Source organism: Heptranchias perlo, chromosome 20 (genome assembly GCF_035084215.1).
Source record: "Heptranchias perlo isolate sHepPer1 chromosome 20, sHepPer1.hap1, whole genome shotgun sequence".
NCBI lineage: Eukaryota > Metazoa > Chordata > Chondrichthyes > Hexanchiformes > Hexanchidae > Heptranchias > Heptranchias perlo.
The window spans coordinates 3,668,208-3,687,569 of record NC_090344.1 but is presented as its reverse complement, the minus strand read 5'-3'; the positions used below and the strand labels follow the sequence as shown (position 1 = coordinate 3,687,569).

Below are 19,362 nucleotides of genomic sequence, written 5' to 3'. Positions count from 1 at the left end.
GCATCTCTCTATCTTTCCCTGTCTCTGTCTCTTCTCTCTCTGTTGTGCCCGACGGGCTTCTCAGGCTTCCTTGAACGGCGAAGGCTGATCTCACCTGCAACAGCAGCAGAGAAAGGTAAAAAAAAGGCACTAAGACGGTTGGAAAAGTAACGGTGCAACCCAGCTGCTGCAGCTAATGTCTACACACTTATGTCTCTTCACTCTCACAGTGAAACAAAGCATCAATTTGATTAAATTATACTTCTGGTCGAGTGTATATTATAGCGATGCCGAGACAGACGGCAATTATATCATAGAATCCGAGAAAGTTATGCCAAAGAAGGAAGCCATTCTGCACATCGTGCCTGTGCCGGCCGAAAAATCGGTACCGAGCCTCATCTCACTTTCCAGCGTTTAGTCCCTAATCTTGTCGGTTATGGATCTTCACGTGCATATTGAAGTTTTTATTTTTCAATGCGATGAGGGTTTCCGCCTCTCCCACCCTTTCCGGCAGTGATTTTCCGACCCCCACACCCACCACCCTCTGGATGGAAAAAGAAATTCACTCCCCTCGAATCATTCTACCGATTACCTAAGATTGATGTATCCTGATTATTGACCTCCCTACGAAGGGAAATAGGTCCTTACTATACACTCGATCGAGGCCCGTCATAATGTTATACACCTCAATTAAATCTCCCAACAACCTCCTCAGTTCCAAAGCAAACAACCCCAGCTGATCCAATCTAATCTCATAGCTAAAATTCTCCAGTTCTGGCAACATTGTCTTAAATCTCCTTTGTACCCTTTCTCGTGCAATCACATCTTTCCTGTAATGTGGTGACCACAACTGTATGCAGTATTCTTGCTGTGGCCTAACTATTGTTTTATAAATTTCTACCAGAACCTCCCCTGCTCTTATATTCTATGCCTCGGCTAATAAAGGAGAATATTCCTTATGGCTTTTTAACCACCTTATCTAGCTGTTCTGCTACCTTCTGGGATATGTGGACATACACTCCAAGGTTTTGCTGTTCATCTATATCTCTCAGTCTCCTCCCAAGCAATGTAGTTTCAGAGCAACTAATTCTGAAACGTCTTACTTCATAATTCAAGTCGTACAGTCGAAACCAATTTGTTAAAGGGAGACTAATATTGGTGACTGGAAGTAGTTAATGTACAACTTGATATTGCTGTGCACCGGAACAGAAAACGAGATTGGATGGACAGAAGAGGTCTGAAAGGATGGCCGATCGGCTGTGGGAGGCAGCGCACCTTTCAACTGACTCCACGACTTCAGCATCAGCGGTTTGTTGGTCTCGGGGTATGATTTTCGCTTCGAGGGTTGTGTTATGTGATATGCGCGCGATCTCAGCTTCAAATCCCGCATGACCCCTCCTGTTTCTGTGCTTTTAGTGAAAAGTCACCAATGTGCTTCCGATATCTTTTCAGTGTTGCTGTTGGTAGAATTGAATTATATCCAGAGAATATTTGAGCTCCAGAGGACAGAGTGCGGAAATTTCCAAGGCACAACACAGGTGAAAAAATAAATGTCTCAATATGATGAGGAGATTGAAGCTGAATGTGAATTTACCCCAGTGCAGTCGGTCTCATTGATATAAGATGACGGGATAGAGAGCGACATGTGCAGATGACGCCAAGATGGGCAGCACTGCAAGCAAAGTAGATGGAAGCAGAACATTACAGAGAGTATTTAATATAATAAATGAATGGGCAAAACTGTGGCAAATGGATTTCAATTTAGGTAAGTGTGAGGTCATCCAACTTGGACCTATAGAGCATTGATCAGAATACGTTCTAACTGGTGAAATGCTCGAAACCGTGGAGTTCCAAAGGGACTTAGCGGTCCATATACATAGATCATTAAAATGTCATGGACAGGTACAGAAAATAATCAAAAAGGCTAATGGAAAACTAGCTTTTATATCTAAAGGACCAGAATACAAGGTGATAGACATTATGCTACAGCTATACAAAGCTCTGGTTCGACCACACCTGGAGTACTGTGTTCAATTCTGGGCACCGCACCTTAGGAAGGATATTTTGGCCGTGGACGTAGTGCAGTGTAATTTTTCTGGATTGATACCTGGAATCCAAGGGTTAAATTACGAGGGGAGATTACACAAACTACGGTTGTATTCCCTGGAATTTAGTAGAATAAGGGCTGATTTGATTGAAGTTTTCAAGATATTACGGGGAACTTTTGGTGTTGATGGAGAGAAACTCTTCCCGCTCGTTCGGATGTCCAGGACTCGGGAACCTGGCCTAAAAATTAGAGTCAGGAATTTCAGGAGTGAAATTAGTTAACACTTCAACAAGCAAAGGGGGGTAGAAGTTTGGAACTCTCTTCTGCAAGCGACAGTGTTAGCTTAATTGTTAATTTTAATCCTGAGACTGATAGATTTTTTTCGTTAACCAGTGGTATTGAGGGATACGGAGCGAAGGCGGTTATATGGAATTAGGTCACAGATCAGCCATGATCTCACTGAATTGCGGAACGGGCTCGAGTAGCTCAATGGCTTACTCATCTTCCTAATATGGTGCAAAACACGAAACGTTCATGCATTGTCCGCGAATCGAATCCGTGTCAGAGGCGAGAAATCCATCCCAGAGCCACCAATACTCGTACGTACACGCACTGCATATGTCCATTTATGTTACTCTCATAGTGATTGAAAGCAGCAATTTGAGTAAACTATACTGATGGTAGAATGTAAACTATGCCGATGTCGAGACAGACGATTATGTCGTTTCAGAGCAATTCATTCTGCAAAGTGTTACTTGATTATTCAAGTCTTACATTCAAAGCAATTTTGATAAAGAGCGAGAAATATTGTTGATATGAAATGATCAGTGTAGAACCTGATATTGCTCTACATCGTGCATCGGAGAAGAAAGCGGGATTGTATGGACAGAGCCTTCTGAAAGGATGGCGGAACGGCTGCATGGCAGCGAAATTTTACAGCGGCTGCACGGCTCTGTTGCTTGTTGGTCTTTGGGTCTGAATGTCGCTCAGGAAGTTCGAATCGTTCAAAATTCCGAATGAGCCCTGTTATGTCCCCATTTTTAGCCAAAAATCACCAATTGGCTTCTTACATCTTTTCAGCGGTGTGGAAGGCAGTTTTGACTTATCTCCAGCAGAGCATGTTTGAGCACCAGAGGAAAGAATGCAGAGGGTTTGTCCATGCAACACAAGTAGACGAAATGAAGATAATCTTTCAAGAAGTTGTAGATTGAAGCCGGCACATGAATTTATCCCAATTCAGACAATCTCATGGGTACAGAACAAAAAAGGTAAAGGATGCTGCATTGGCCTGGAAACAAACCCCTGGTTTCCCACCAGCAGGCGAGGGTTCCACCACTGAACCACCAATGGACACACGGCTGCAGGCAGCACGTGTAGCTTTGGATACATGTCTAGAACATGCACTCTGGCAGAGTTCCTGTGATTACCCTGCGCAATCGACTCTGCAGCCGCGCGATGCCTTTGTGTTAACTTATAGATTAATCATGGTCGTGAAATTCACTGGGGGTTCGAAACCAGCTTACACGACGATTGTGAAACAGTCAAATAAATAAGAGCTGTAATTACCAGGCAGTGTTTACTTCTCTCAGAGGTTAAGGGATAATCCAGCCCAATGTTCACCTATCAGATTTCACGACTTGAGACAGAATTTCAAAAAAACTGTACCTTAAATTCTGCTCAATCACAGAATTTGGAGATTTATACTATTTTATTTCTTTGCATGCATCTCTCTATCGCTGTCGACGTTTCTTCTCTCTCTTATCAGGCTTCCTTGAACGGCCAGGTCTGGAAACCGGGGATGGAAAAGACTGTCGGTTCTTCAGTCCAATTGTTGGATTTCGACGGGATGAGCTTTGCTATTTTCCGTCTCCGTTTTCGGAAAATATAAACCCAGATGGGATTTCACCTCCTCAGTCCCGTCACCTCCGGGTAATGGGAATGAACCCAATCTATCGCTCGGTCGGAACATCCGTATTCTTATTGCTTAAGTATAAAATTACGGGGTTACAGCTATTTTCAGGACGCATTTTAGAAATTATAACGTAACAGACTTATGCGAAAACTAGAAGCACGTGGAATTAAAGGAACTGTGGTAACGTGGGCACCTAATTGGCTCAGGAATGGGAGGCAGAGAGTACTGGTGAACGGATACCCTTATACATTAGGGTCTCTATACTTGAATTATGTTTTCATTTATTGGAGCATAGGAACAGGAATCGGCCATTCAGCCCCTCGAGCCTCCAGGTTAACACATCCTTCCTGAGGTGGAGTGCCCAGAACTGAATGATGTCCTCCAGATGAGGTCTCACCAGAGCTCTGTGCAGCTGTAACATAGCTTCCACCCCTTTGTATTCCAGCCTTCTTGAAATAAACGGGGAGAGTAAGAGCTCAAGAATGAAAGCGAGAGAGAGCAAGACGAATAGAGAGAGACAGACAGACAGACAGATCACTCGGCATTGGAGAAACCGTCGCTGTGTAGATTTCTCAGGAGCTGCTGTGAATCCCCACTGAGCTTTCGAACCACTTGCTCCACCGCAGCAAAAAGTTATAAGCAGCAAATGGGTAATGTGAAATCGATTTGTGGCGCAATGGGTCGAACGTTGGACTTCAAATCACCAGCTCCAAAGTTGTGGATTCCAATTTGACTACCGTTGAAGTTGAGGGCTCAATTTTGGTGGTGGGAATTAGAACTTTGCAGCAAAACCACAACAGGATCACGAATGTTCATCAAAGAAGGGAAACAGCCCCCTTGTCGCTCTTGAAAATCTCAAGAATTCAAGTATCGTGACTGAGCGGTCTAACCCGCTGGTTTAAAGCTCCAGTTAAATCCCATAATTTGTAGATGGATCAAAATCACGGTTTGTGGCTCCAATTCCGCAGCCTCCTTCCTGTAAACTAATAAAACTAAACATCTCATCTGTTTTTGCAACAGCGTAGGCCGGAGGAACCACATGGCTGAACAAATAACTAGATATATTTGTAACACACCAATTGCACATTCTACTCCGTTCGAAATGTTCACAAAGAAAAGGATTGGTTGATCTCGATGAGAGTCAACTAACAACCTCGCCATTTCCCGACCCTGGACTGTCATATAAGGACCGCCCACTGACTGATCGCGCCGCAAGAGCCCGGTCACTTTGATCACCCGTCCCACTCAGCTGGAAGGAATATTAAGGTGAGCGGCCCTCACCTGTGGGAACGTGTCCTGTCCCCGTGATGAAAATAATATCTGCACTTTCACTTTCAGCTTCTTTCACATCCTCTGCTCCATCGCACTAAATTCGGGTTTTCTGTGAACAGGTCAAAATAAACATTGGCAGAAATTCTAAGAGCATTGGGATTCAAACCCACGCCTCCATAGAAATTAAATGTAACACCTTAGACCGCGTGGCCGCGCTACCATAATGTCACAGTAATGTTTAAAGAGCTGTTTAATGCACAAATATATGAATTGAAGCTAATTGACCGCATTTACCCCGTGCTGGGGCTGTTCTCATTCGAGCAGAGAAGGTTAAGAGGAGATTTGATAGAAGTGTTCAAAATCATGAAGGGTTTAGATAAAGTAAATAAAGAGAAACTGTTCCCATTGACAGAAGGATCGAGAACCAGAGGACACAGATTTAAGGTGATTGGCAAAAGAAACAAAGGCGACATAAGGAAACATTTTTTTTTACCCAGTGAGTATTTATAATCTGGAATGCGCTTCCTGAAAGGGTGGTGGAAGCAGATTCAGTCGTGACTTTCAAAAAGGAATTGGATAAATACTTGAAGGGAAATAAATGCAGGGCTGCCGGGAAGTGGCGGGTGAATAGGACGAACTGGATCGGTCTTGCAATGAGCCAGCGCGGGCTCGATGGACTGAATAGCCTTCTATGCTGTAACCATTTTATGATTGTATGATTCTATTGATAATCCTTATTTTCTTTGCATGTATTTCTCTATCTCTCCCTGTCTCTGTCTCTTGTGTTGTCCCCTGATGGACTTCTCAGGCTTCCTTGAACGGCGTTGGCTGATCGATCCTGCAACACCAGCAGAGAAAGTTAAAGAAAGATTGAGACAGGAGGAAAAGTAAAGGGGCAACCCAGCTGCCGCAGCCAATGTCTACACATTAATGTCTCTTCGCTCTCAATTAAGTCACTCTCTTTTCATTCCTCTTATTTCGTTCTTTTTCTTTCTGCCTCCAGCACCTTTATCTGTATCCTGTTTTTATTCCCTCATGTGTCTCTGCTGGATGATCCAAAATTCAGACCCGCCGCTTCTTCCAGCTTTTTCTTCCTTCCACAATAATGGTCCATTTCATTGAGACTTTACTGCGGCCTTGCTACTCTAACATTCACCTTCATATTCTTACGCCTTTATGTTTGCTCCATATCGACCCCTGTTCCTCGGGGGCACATGGCCCGTTCATTTGTGCCTTGAAACATTTCCACCTGCGTGACTGTTCCAGAGACAAGCACAAAGAAAGCAGGTCTGGCATTCCGAAGGACAGCGGCATAGTTTTCCGTGGAATTTCTATGGGGTATCTTGTGACACGGGGGATGTTAACTGAAGAACTGGGATTTGTTTTCATGGTCGTTGGAGCTTTTCCCCGAGCAGTTGATGTGCGGGAGAGACGGGCGGCACTGCATTGCTACGAATGACGGCTGAAAGGTGCGCTTTTGGCAATCTGGGCGGTGCAGTAAAGTCGGAAATGTTCCGCTTGATCTTAATAGGTCTGTGGAAATATCTGATTCAACAGGAATGAGGAGAAATGAAAAGAGCGGCAATGGTGAAAAGGTGTCGATTACAGGAGATTGGCCGTGAGCGAAAGGTCCTTTGAAAGCTCGGCGAAGATGGGAATTTTGTTCGGAAACGGCAGACTTTAAGCGCGTGAGGAAAGTGAAGTGCGAGCTGCGTTCTTGGGTCAAATTGGGTGTTTTCAGGCAAACAGTCATTGTGAAATCACGAAAATGAAAACAGAAAATGCTGAAAACGCTGAACAGGTCAGGCAGCACCTGTGGTGAAAGAACCAGAGGAAACGTTCCAGCTGCATGACCTTTGCAATCAGAACTAAAAGGTTTGTCATGTGTTTGAGCAACTTGACTGTCGAAGATGCGAGCTTCCAACTCTGAATTATTTGGGTTCGAATCTTACTGCTGCCAGAATTTGTAGAGTTTTTCATTTTGGCCGCCACACCAAAAACCCTTCTTTAATAAGAAGTGTTTTTCCGCATTGCTGGTTTACACCTGTTTGTAAAATTCAGCAAAGTCTGGATTGCCACCCAACTGTTTCTTAGACGGAGGTGTTGGGACTGTAAGGTGTGATCTCGGTGAAGTATCAATCAATGTGCACAATGGCGCCCTGGTGAACCGAGTACCTCTTATAGTCAGTATAATATAAAAGATATGGACCATAATTATGAATTTCTTCTTTACATCACACTAGGATTTATTATCAGGGAATGGACATGAGCAGGTCGATTTACGTCACGCTCCGGTCGCTTTGCATCGCCCCCGACACATAGAATAGAATCATAGAAAGGTCACAGCACGAAAAGAGGCCATTCGGCACATCGAGTCCGTGCCGACAATCTGCCAGTGCAATCCAGATAGACCCACTCCCCCACCCTATCCGTGTAGCCCTGTATTTTCTTTCGTTTCAAATACTTATCCAGTTCCTTATTGAAGACCATGATTGAATCTGCCTCCACCACCCCCTCGGGCGGTGTATTCCAGATCCTAAACACTCGCTGTGCAGAAAAGTTTTTCCTCATGTCACCTTTGGTTCTTTTGCCAAACACCTTAAATCTATGTTCTTTGGTTTTTGATAGGAACAGTTTCTCTCTATCGACTCTGTCTCGATCCTTCATGATTTTGAATACCTCTATTAAATCTCCTCGTAACCGTCTCTGTTCCAAGCAGAACAACCCCAGCTTCTCCAATCTATCCATGAAACTTATGCCCCTCATCTCTGGAATCTTTACAGTAAATCTCTTCTGTGGGGATTCGGTATTAACATCGCCGAATCCCCCACCATCAACATACTGGTGGTCACCATTAACCAGAAACATAACTGGACCAGCCACAGAGGCTGGATATTCTGCGCCAAGTGACTCACCTTCGAATTCCCTAAAGCCGTTCAACCATCGACAAGGCGCAAGTTGAGTGAGTTCGAATACCCATGTGATGGTCATCGACCTAAAACGTTAATTCTGTTTCCATGTCTAAAGATTCTGCCTGACCTGCTGAGGACACGCACATTTCCAGTTTCTGTTTCAGGTTGGCAACAGAGTCAGTATTTTCATTTTGAATAAAGGGGCTTTCACGCATTACTCCATGCGACGAGGTGGTTGAGAGGTTAAGGCGATGACCTGCTAATCTGTTGTGCTCTGCAAGCGTGGGTTCAAATCCCATCTTCGTTGTTATTGTGTTTAAGTTTTGTTCCTCTCATTCGTGAAAGAATGTCTGGTTCAAGTCCCATCCTTCTCGAAACGGCAGACGGAGGGTTGTGCATTGTTTGCTGAAATCAGCTGCAGTTCCTTCCAGGAAGGTGTTGAGATTGTATGGTCGCGAAGTATCAGATTGAAGATTGGTGTCATTGTAAAAAGAGTAAATCTTATGGTCATCGGAAGAGAAACGTATGTCCCATAATTATGATTTATGTCCAGATCATTGCGTGTCTGTGTCTGTTAAAAATGGATGTGCTGTAAGTCCCGGATCATTCTCTGTGCGTTTTACCCGATTTTCTTGATACCTTTTTCCTTCTGAACTGAAATGACGATCCTCTCTCGAGAAAACGGTTCACCGCCTGCTTCAGGCAACTGGTCGGAAAAATAACAAAAACTGATGAGACCAAGTTCATTCTGCTCGGATTAAATTCCAATCTCCGCACTCTATCCCCCATTCAGACCCACCCCCGCCTGGACATTATAATCTGCGATATTCATAAGGGAATGGAGAAGCAGAATATCACGGTTATAATTTTCTTCGTTGCTCAACACTGAACAGCTTCAATTGCAATGATTCAGAAGGTAATCATAGAATCATAGAATCTTACAGCACAGAAGGAGGCCATTCGGCCGTCGTGCCAGTGCCGGCTTTTTCGAAGACCTGTCCAAATTAAACTCACACCCCAGATTTTTCCCAATAATCCTGCAAATTCGTCCTCTTCAATTATGTCCAATTGCCTTTTGAATGATCCTATGGAATCGGCTTCCACCACCCTTTCAGGAAGTGCGTTTCTGATCTTAACAAACCCTCTGTGTGAAAATAATTCTCCTCAATTCCCCTCTAGTTCTTTTGCCAATTATTTTAAATCTGTGACCTCTGTTTACCGACCCACTTGCCAGAGGAAACAGTTTCTCCCTACTTGCTCTTTCAAAACCCCTCATTATTTTGAATATCTCTGTTAGGTCTCCCGTTAATCATCTCTGCTGTAAGGAGAATAATCCCAGCTTCTCCAATCTCTCCATATAACTGAAGTCCCTCATCCCTGGTAACATCCAGGTCAACCTGCTCTGAATCCTCTTCAATGCCTTTTTATCCTAAAGTGTGGTGCCCAGATCTGTACAATATACTCCAGCTGAGGCCTAACCACTGATTGTAAGGATTAGTATAATTTCCTTTTTTTTTGTATTCAATGCCCCTGTTTCAAAGCCAAGTATCCCATACGCTTTCTTAACCACCTTATCAACTTGCCTTGTTTTATGAATATGAACCCCCAGGTCCCTCTGCTCTTGGAACCCCCCATAATTTGTTCCATTGAGATTATACTGTCTCTCCATGTTCTTCTTCTAAAAGTGCATCACTTCACACTGATCGGCGTTAAATCTGTCACGTGACCGCCAATTTCACCAGTCCATCCATCTCATCCTGAAGTCTGCTATTATCTTGCTCACGATTTACTTCGTTGCCAAGTTATGTATCATCCGCAAACTTCGAAATTGTACTCCCAATTCCCACATCCCAGTCATTTATATATAACAAGAAAAGCAATAGCCCTAATACCGACCCCTGGGGGATTCCACTGCATATTTCTCCCCAGTCAGAAAAACATCCGTTCACCACTAATCTCTGCCTCCTGTCCCTCAGCCAATTACTTGCCCACGTGACCACCGGCCCTTTAATCCCACGTGCTTCTAGTTTTCGAATAAGTCTGTTATGTGTTAATTTCTAAAATGTGTCCTGAAAATAACTGTAACCCCGTAATTTTATTGTTAAACAATGAGAATACAGATATTAAGGCCGAACGATGGATCGGGTTCATTCCCATTACCCGAAGGTGTCGGGACCCGAGGAGGTGAAAACCATCTGGGTTTATATTTCCCGAAAACGGAGACTGAAAATAGCAAAACTCATCCCATCGAAATCCAACAATTGGACGAAGAACCGACAGCCTTTTCCCATCCCGGGTTTCCAGACCTGGCCGTTGAAGGAAGCCTGATAAGTCCATTAGGGAGCAACACCGAAAGTGAAGAAACGCATACAGAGATAGAGAGATACATGCAAAGAAAAATAGTACAAATCTCCAATTCTGTGATTGAGCAGAATTTAAGCTGCAGCTTAAAGGAAATTCGTCTCATGTCGTGAGATGCACATAGGGCTGGATTATAACTTTATTTCTGAGAGAAGTAAACATTGCTTGGAAACTACAGCTGTTATTTATTTAACCATTTTACAGTGGCGGTGTGAAGTGATTTCGAATCTCAGTCAATTTCAAGACCATGCTTGATCCACTCGTTTGGTCACCCACAGGTTGCACGCGGCTGTAGAGCAGACTGCGCAGGCTTATCACAGGAACTCTGCCAGACTGCATGTTCCCGACTTTTATCCAACGCTACACGTGCAAACTGCAGCCATGCGTGCATTGGTGGTTCAGTGTCGAACCCTCGCCTGCCGGTGGGAAACCAGGGGTTTGGTTCCAGGCCAATGCAGCATCCTTTACCTTTTTTATCTGTACCCATGAGATCGCCTGAATTGGGATAAATTCATGTGCCGGCTTCAATCTGTACAACTTCTTGAAAGATTATCTTCATTTCATCCACGTGTCTTTCGTGGACAAACCCTCTGCATTCTGTCCTCTGGTGCTCAAACATGCTCTGCTGGAGATAAGTCAAATCTGCCTTCTGCACCGCTGAAAGGAAATGAGAAGCCAATTGGTGATCTTTGACTAAAAATGGGGACACAACGGGGCTCATTCGGGATTTGAACCAATGAAACGCCTTGAGCGAAAATCAGACCCAAAGACCAACTCGGAACAGAGACGTGCAGCCACTGTAAAATTTCGCTGCCACGCAGCCGATCCGCCATCCTTTCAGAACACCATGTCCATACAATTCCGCTTTCTTGTACGATATAGAACAATGTCAGTTTCTGCACTAACTATATCATTTCAACAATATCAAATTTGTTTTGAATGTACGACTTGTATTATCAAGTAACACTTTACAGAATGAATTACTCTGAAACGTCATTGTCGTCTGTCTCGGCATCGTCATAGTTTACACTCCACCATAAGTACACTTTACTCAAATTGCTGCTTTCATTCACAATGAGAGCGAAGATCCATGAATGTGGAAACATTAGCTACGAATATATCAGCTGGGTTGCACCTTCACTTTTCCTACTGTCTCCGTCTATTTTCTTTCACATTCTCTGATATTATTGCCGGTTAGATCAGCTCTCGCCGTTCAACGAAGCCTGAGAAGTCCATCGGGGACAACACAGAGAGACAAAAGACAGAGACAGGGCGAGATAGAGAGATGCAGGCAAAGAAAATGAAGAGTAGAAATGTCAGGTTTTGCAAACTAGCAGAATTTAAGTTCCTGATTGGGAGAGATTCCTTCTCGGGTCTTGAAATCTTGCAAGAGAAGATCTGACACTAATTAAAAGCACCGGCCACGCTGTCGAATCTCTCATTCTGGGCGAGAGATAAATGCGGTCAATTAACTCCAAGTTAATCTATTTCAGCACTGAAGTGCTCTTTAAACAGTTGCTCTGCGAGCAGAATTCAAACCTGCGCAGGAAAACCTCAATTGAATTTTGAGTCCAACGCTTTAAACACTCTGCCACCGCAGCTGTAAACGGCATGTTCGTTCAGATAGGATTCCAAATGGACACTTGCCGCTATTAAGAACGCGCGCATTGGTTGTGCAGGGGTCGAATTCTCAATTCTTATGCGGGAGACTTTGGTTCGATTTCCGGCCAATGCAGAATCATTCTCACCAATGAGGAGCTGAGGAATATAAGTATGCCATTTCGCCCCTCGAGCCTGTTCCGCAATTCAAACAGATCATGGCTGATATGTGACCGAACTCCAGATAATCGCTTTAGCCCCGTATCGCTTAATAAATTCAGTTAACAAAAATCGATCAATCTCAGGTTTAAAATTAACAATTCAGTTCGCATCAACTGCCGTTTGCGGAAGAGAGTTCCAAACTTCTACCTCCCTTTGCTTGCAGAGGTGTTTCCCAACTTCACTCCTGAAAGTCCTGACCCTAATGTTTAGGCGATGTCCCCAAGTCCTAGACATCCCAACCGGCGGAAATAGTTTTTCTCTATCTACTCCATCAGTTTCCCTTAATATTTTGAAAAGTTCGATCAAATCAGCTCTAAATCTACTAAATTCGAGGTAAACCCGAGTTTATGTAATCTCTCCGCGTAATTTAACCCTTGGGGTCCAGGTAACATTCCAGTAAACCGAAGCTGCACTCGCTCCACAGCCAATATATCCTTCCGAAGGTGCGTTGCCCAGAACTGAATACAGTACTTCATGTGTGGTCTAACCAGGGCTTTGTATAGCTGTATCATAATGCCTATCCCCTTGTATTCTCGTCCTCGAGATATAAAGACCAACATTCCATTAACATTTTTGATTATTTTTTGTACCTGTCAATGATATTTTAATGATGTATGTAGATGGACACATCAGTCTTTTTGGACCTCCACTGTTTCGAGCTTTTCACCATTTACAAAGTATTCTGATCTATCAGTTTTGGTCCAAAGTGGATGACCTCATACTTGACTAAATTGATATCGATTTGCCACAATTTTACCCATTCATTTATTGTATTAATGCCTCTCTGTAATTTTATGTTTCCATCTGCACTGCTTACAATGCTGCCCATCTTGGTGTCATCGGCAAACTTGGATATGTGGCTTTCTATCCCGTCATCTAAGATCCGCCTGAATTGGAAAACAATCCAAATTTAGCTTCAAACTCCTCATCATCTTGAGACATTTTATTTCCTTCACGTGTGTTGCGCCGACGATACTCCGGCATTGAGTCCACTGGAGCTCAAACATCCTGTGGAGAAAATTCAGTTCCACCAACAGCAACACTGAAAACATGTCAGAAGCCAATTGGTGACTTTTCACTAAAAGGAGGGCTCGTCCGGGATTTGAACCCGGGACCTCTCGCATATCACTCAATGAAACGTCCTAAGCGAGAATCATACCCCTAGACCAACGAGCCGCTGTTATTTCAACTTTGCAGCCAGTGTAAAAGTTCGGTGCCTCCCACAGCCGATCGGCCATCCTTTCAGACCAGGTCTGTGCATCCAATCTCGTTTTCTGCTCCGGTGTCCAGCAATATCAAGCTGCACACCAAATATTTCCAATCACCAATATTAGTCTCCCTTTACCAAATTGGTTTCGAGTGTACGACTTGAGTTGTCAAGTGAGACGTTTCAGAATTATTTGCTCTTAAACTACATTGCTTGGGAGGATACTGAGAGGTGTGTCGATTTGCGGCACGCTCTGTTCCCTTTGCATCGCCTCATGCACATTGAGTTGAATCATGGAAAGGCGACAGCACGGAAAGAGGCCATTCGGCCCATCGAGTCCGTGCTCGCTCTCTGCAAGAGCAATCCAGCTAGAAACACTCCCCCGCCTTTCCCCGAAGCCCTGCATTTTTTTTTCCTTTCAAGTACTTATCCAGTTCCCTTTTGAAGGCCATGATTGAATCTGCCTCCATCACACCCTCGGGCAGTGCATTCCAGATCCGAGCCTCTTGCTGTGTGAAGAAGTTTTTCCTCATGTCACCTTTGGTTATTTTGCCAATCACCTGAAACCGATGTCCTCTGGTTCTTGACCCTTCCGCCAATGGGAACAGTTTCTCTCCATCTTCTATGTCGAGATCCTTCATGATTTTGAATACCTCTATCAAATCTCTACAAAACCGTCTCTTTTCCGAGGAGAACAACCTCAGATTCTCCAGTCTATCCACGGAACTAAAGTCCCTCATCCCTGCAATTATGCTGGTAATTTTTTTCTGCTCCCCCTCCAAGGCCTTCACATCTTTCCTGAAGTGCAGCGTCCCGAACCGGACACAATACTTCAGATGTGTTCGAACCAGTGTGTTATAATGTTTCATCCTGACTTCTATACTTTTGCACTCTATGCATCTATTTATAAAGCCCAGGATCCCGAATGCTTTTTAACCGCTTTCTCAACCTGCCCTGCCACATTCAACTATTTGTACACATACACCTCTCTTTGTTCCTGTACCGCTTTCACATTTGTGCCCTGGAGTTTATATTGCCTCTCCTCGTTCTTCCAACCGAAATGTATCACTTCGCATTTTTCAGCGTTAAATTTCATCTGCCACGTCTCCGCCCATGCCACCAGCCTGTCTATGTCATTTGAAGTCTATCACTGTCCTGAACACTGTTTACTACCCTTCCAAGGTTTGTTTCATCTGCAAATTTTGAAATTGTGCCCTGTGCACTAAAGTCCAAGTCATTGATATATATCAAGAAAAGCAGTGGTCCGAGCACTGATCTCTGGGGAACACCACTGGACAACTCTCTCCAGTTCGAAAAAGAAACGTTCCCCAGTAATCTCTGTTTCCTGTCCCTTTCTTGATGATCAGCCTACCATGCAGCACTTTATCAAACACCTTTTGAAAGTCTATATACACCGCATCAACTGAATTGCCTTCATCTATCCTCTCTGTTACCTCATCAAAAACTCTTACAGGTTAGTTAAGCACGATTTGTATTTAACAAATCCGTGCTGGCTTTCCCTAATCAATTCACCCTCGACCAAGTGACTGTTAATTCTGTCCCGGATTATCGTTTCTAAAGGTTTCCCCACCACTGTGGTTAAACTGACTGGCCTATAGTTGCTGGGTTTATCCGTGTACCCATTTCTGAACAAGGGTGCAACCTTTGCAATTCTCCAGTCCTCTGGCACCACCCACATATCTAAGGATGTTGATAGATTATGGCCAGTACCTCTGCAATTTCCACCCTTACTTCCCTCAGCAACCTAGCATGTATCCCATCCGGAACAGGTGATTTACCTACTTTAAGTACAGCCAGCCGTTCAAGTGCCTCTTCTTTATCAATTTTTAGACCATCCCGTATCTCAACTATAAGTTCCTTTGCTGAGACTCTGGCAGCATCTTCTTCCTTGGTAAAGACAGATGCAAAGTACTCATTTGGTACCTCGGCCATCCCCTCTGCCTCCATGAGTTGATCTCCTTGATCGGGCCGAATCCGCCTCTCGCCTCCGCTTACTACCCGTTTACTGTTTACATGCCTGCAGAAGACTTTTGGATTCCCTTTTATGTTGGCCGTCAGTCCATAGTCATATTTCTCTTTGCCTCTCATTTCCTTTTTCTCTTCCCCTCTGAACTCTCTAATTTCGGCCTGGTGAATGAGCGCATAAAAAAGTTAGCATTTCATTCAGTCGGAAACAGAAAGTTACTGGTTGATTAATGGCGATTTGAACAAGCATTCGTCTTTTTTACAGAGTTTAATGAGTGTTGCGAAATTAATATAGTGAACTAGAATTCCTGATGGGGAACCGCTTCAAACATCACATTACTGCCCACACTGGGAAAAAGGATACTTCCGAAACTTTGACAACACATAGCAGGTCCCGCTGCAAAGTGACAGCTTGCCAGCTATTCCGAAATTTGGAGCCTGGACAGGGAGTTAAACGCTGGACCTTCAGCTCACTGCCCACTTTAAAAGTCTGATACTCTACCGACTGAGCTACCCAGGCTCGATACAACATAAGCTCCCATCGTGCATATTCATGGGAGGTCTCTGAATCATCCCTGCAGCCGGCAAGCAAGGGTGAGGTCCGTTTTATAAAATTCTCAGCAACGTGTTGAGGAGAATCCTTGTTCCTGTTGAACATGATGTAAGAAACATGGACAGTGAACTCGTGAGTTTACAATTCTTCTTGTTTGTGCCAAATGTCTTGACATTCGTTAGCACCAATTAAAATAACACTTTACCCAGCGGCACAAAAGCTGAACTTGTCCCACACGGGAGCTGGAAAAGGCCTCTCGACCTTTCAGCGTATTAACATCTGTGAGCTGAATAATTTCACCCGTGACACAGTGAAACCAGGCAGCATATTTCCCTTCCAAATTTTGCCAGCACGAAACTTCCAACCGATGAATATCGGCTTAATGAAAAGAAGAATTGTTTGTTTGGTTCTTTAGATTTAAAGATCTCGTACCGGCCCCTTTGCCATATGAGCTGCCGCAAAAAGTCCCCTCTCCCCCTATGAACAAGTAAACTGGCACCTGCTATTGCAAGACGGCAGGCCGGAGGAACCCAAGAGCTCCCATGGGAACACTAAGAAGTAGACGCGTTATGGAACATACCAGTTGTACCTTGAACTCCAGTCAAAATGTTCGGAGTAAAAGGTTTGATTGTTTTAGAAGACGCTCGAACTCACAACCTGGTCATTTCTGGAGCCCATACTGCTATAAATAAGTAACGCACGCTCAATAATTATGCAACACGAGAGCAGCGAACAACCGACAGCATCAGCGCTCCTGCCAAACAGCTTCATTTTCGGTCTCTCAATTATCACTTCGAGATCTTTCTCAAACAGAAGCCTCCAATCAAGATGCGCTTCATTAAATAACAATTCTTAAATCAAGAGAGTTTTGATCGATCATGACGAAAGCATGTACAATTTCCTCACTTGTTCCTTTCAATCCCCTGGGATGGTAAACATCAGGTCGTGGAGATTTGTCTATATTTAGCCTAATTATTTTCTCCATTGCCATTATTTTACTAAAAGGAAACCCCTTGATTTATTAACAGTTTTCCTAGTGTCTCTGCTTTTAGCCTCATCCATTTCTGTGACGACCGATGCAAAGTAAAAATTTAGCAACTCTGCCATTTCCTGATTTTCAATTACAATATCACCTCCATCTGTCTTCAAGCGGCCCACATTAATCCAAGCCTCCCTTCGTTCTCTTAATATATTTGGAAAAACCTTGAGAGTTGTCCTAAATTTCCCTCACAAGTTTTTCTCCTTTTCCCTTTTTGCTCCTCTTACGCTTTTTTTTTAGTTTCAGCACCACAATAAACAACACTTCGCTGTAAAGTTCGGCTCAATAGTTCTCCAATGTCAGAGCGAGAATTGTCTGATCCCCGAATTTATTTAATGTAACAAATACAATCACACATAATCATCCGTGTAATAACGCACTGATGGATGCACAAAGATAAACACAGCGAGAAATTCAGTTAGTGTCGGAATGCACAGGTGAACGGACAAGCGAAACAGACAAAGATCAAACGGCCTGAACCCCCAACAGTGAAGTGTCGCTGATAGATATTAATGAGAGGAGGTGGAGATAAAGTGTCATCAATTGGCGCTGTGGCTTAGTTGGTTAAAGCGTCTGTCCAGTAAACAGAAGATCCTGGGTTCAACTCCCAGCAGTGCCTTGTGCAGCTGGTTATTTTACCTAATTTGTGGAATTGAGCGACAAAATAACACTGTGGTGTTTGTTCAGGAGGAAACGGATAACCGAATGAGTGTTCAAAAACGCCCTTTCATTGCACAGACAGACCTCTCAGAGAATGTGTCTGCAATACGTTAATTGAAAGACACGTTCTTGTTTCTGGGCTCGTTGGGGTCGTGGTTTAATTCACGATTTCAGGTTCAAACCCGGAAGTAGTCCTAATTTGGACCTGGACTTGTGATCTTGACCTGCGGTGCAAACGTTTGCAAAGAGGGAAAGGAAGTCCCCAAATCACTCCACCTGAATCGCCAGGCCCGGATGAAATACATCCCAAGCAGTTAACAGAAGCAAGGAAGGAAATAGCGGAGGCTCTGACCATCATTTCCCAATCCTCCCTGGCTGCAGGTGTGATGCCGGAGGATTGGAGGACTGCTGAAGTTGTACCGTTGTTTAAAAAGGGAGAAAGGAATAGATCGAATTATTGCAGGCCAGTCAGCCTAACCTCGGTATTGAGCACAATTCTGGGGGAAAGTATTAATCTTCATTTAGAAAGGGACGGATTAATGAAGGGCAGTCAGCATGGATTTGTTAAGGGAAGGTCGTTTGAATTGAATTTTTTTGGAGGTATCAAGGAAGGTGGATGAGGGTAGTGCGTTTATCGTAGTCGACCTAGATTTTCGCGAGGCTTTTGACAAAGTCCGACATGGCAGATTGGTCAAAAGTGTGAAAGCCCATTGGATCCAAGGGAAATTGGCAAGTTGATCCAAAATTGACTTAGTGGCAGGAAGCAATGGTCGACGGGTGTTTTTGTGACTGCAAGGCTGTCTCGAGTGAGGTTCCGCAGGGATCCGTACTAGGTCGCTGCTTTTCGTAGCACAGATCATTGATTTGGATTTAAATGTACGGGGTATTATTAACAATTTTGCAGAAGATGCAAAAATTGGTCGTGTGGTTGATGGTGAGGAGGGAAGCTGTGGACTGCAGGAAGATATCAGTGGAATGGACAGGTGGATAGAATAGTGGCAAATGCAATTCAATCTGGAGAATGAGGTAATGCATTTAGGGAGGGCAAACAAGGCAAGGGAATACACAATAAATATTGAAACTAATTTGCCATTTACACGCCCATTTTGCAAGTTTACTGACGTCTTCCTGTATTTTTCGCATTTTTCCTTTGCATTAACTACAGCTCCCAATTATGTGCTGTCTGTCAATTTTGAAATTGTATTTCCGATTCCTATGACTAAATCATTAATGTAAATTGTGAACAACAGTGGTTCCATCACCGATAAATTGTGAACAACAGTGGTCCCAGCACCGATAAATTGTGAACAACAGTTGTCCCAGCACCGATAAATTGTGAACAACAGTGGCCCCAGCACCGATAAATTGTGAACAACAGTTGTCCCAGCACCGATAAATTGTGAACAACAGTTGTCCCAGCACCGATAAATTGTGAACAACAGTGGCCCCAGCGCCGATAAATTGTGAACAACAGTTGTCCCAGCACCGATAAATTGTGAACAACAGTGGCCCCAGCGCCGATAAACTGTGAACAACAGTGGACCCAGCACCGATAAATTGTGAACAACAGTTGTCCCAGCACGGATAAATTGTGAACAACAGTGGTCCCAGCA

General features: G+C 43.9%; 2 non-coding genes across 2 annotated transcripts; one reads left to right on the top strand and one right to left on the bottom strand.

Annotated features, from left to right (window-relative positions):
• Positions 1-13,391: 13,391 nt before the first annotated feature.
• trnap-agg (transfer RNA proline (anticodon AGG)) lies at positions 13,392-13,480 on the bottom strand. Its single transcript is given in 2 exon segments — positions 13,392-13,427; positions 13,445-13,480. It is a non-coding gene; the product is annotated as a tRNA-Pro (tRNA).
• Positions 13,481-17,634: 4,154 nt separating this feature from the next.
• trnat-agu (transfer RNA threonine (anticodon AGU)) lies at positions 17,635-17,708 on the top strand. The gene has a single exon. It is a non-coding gene; the product is annotated as a tRNA-Thr (tRNA).
• Positions 17,709-19,362: the final 1,654 nt, after the last annotated feature.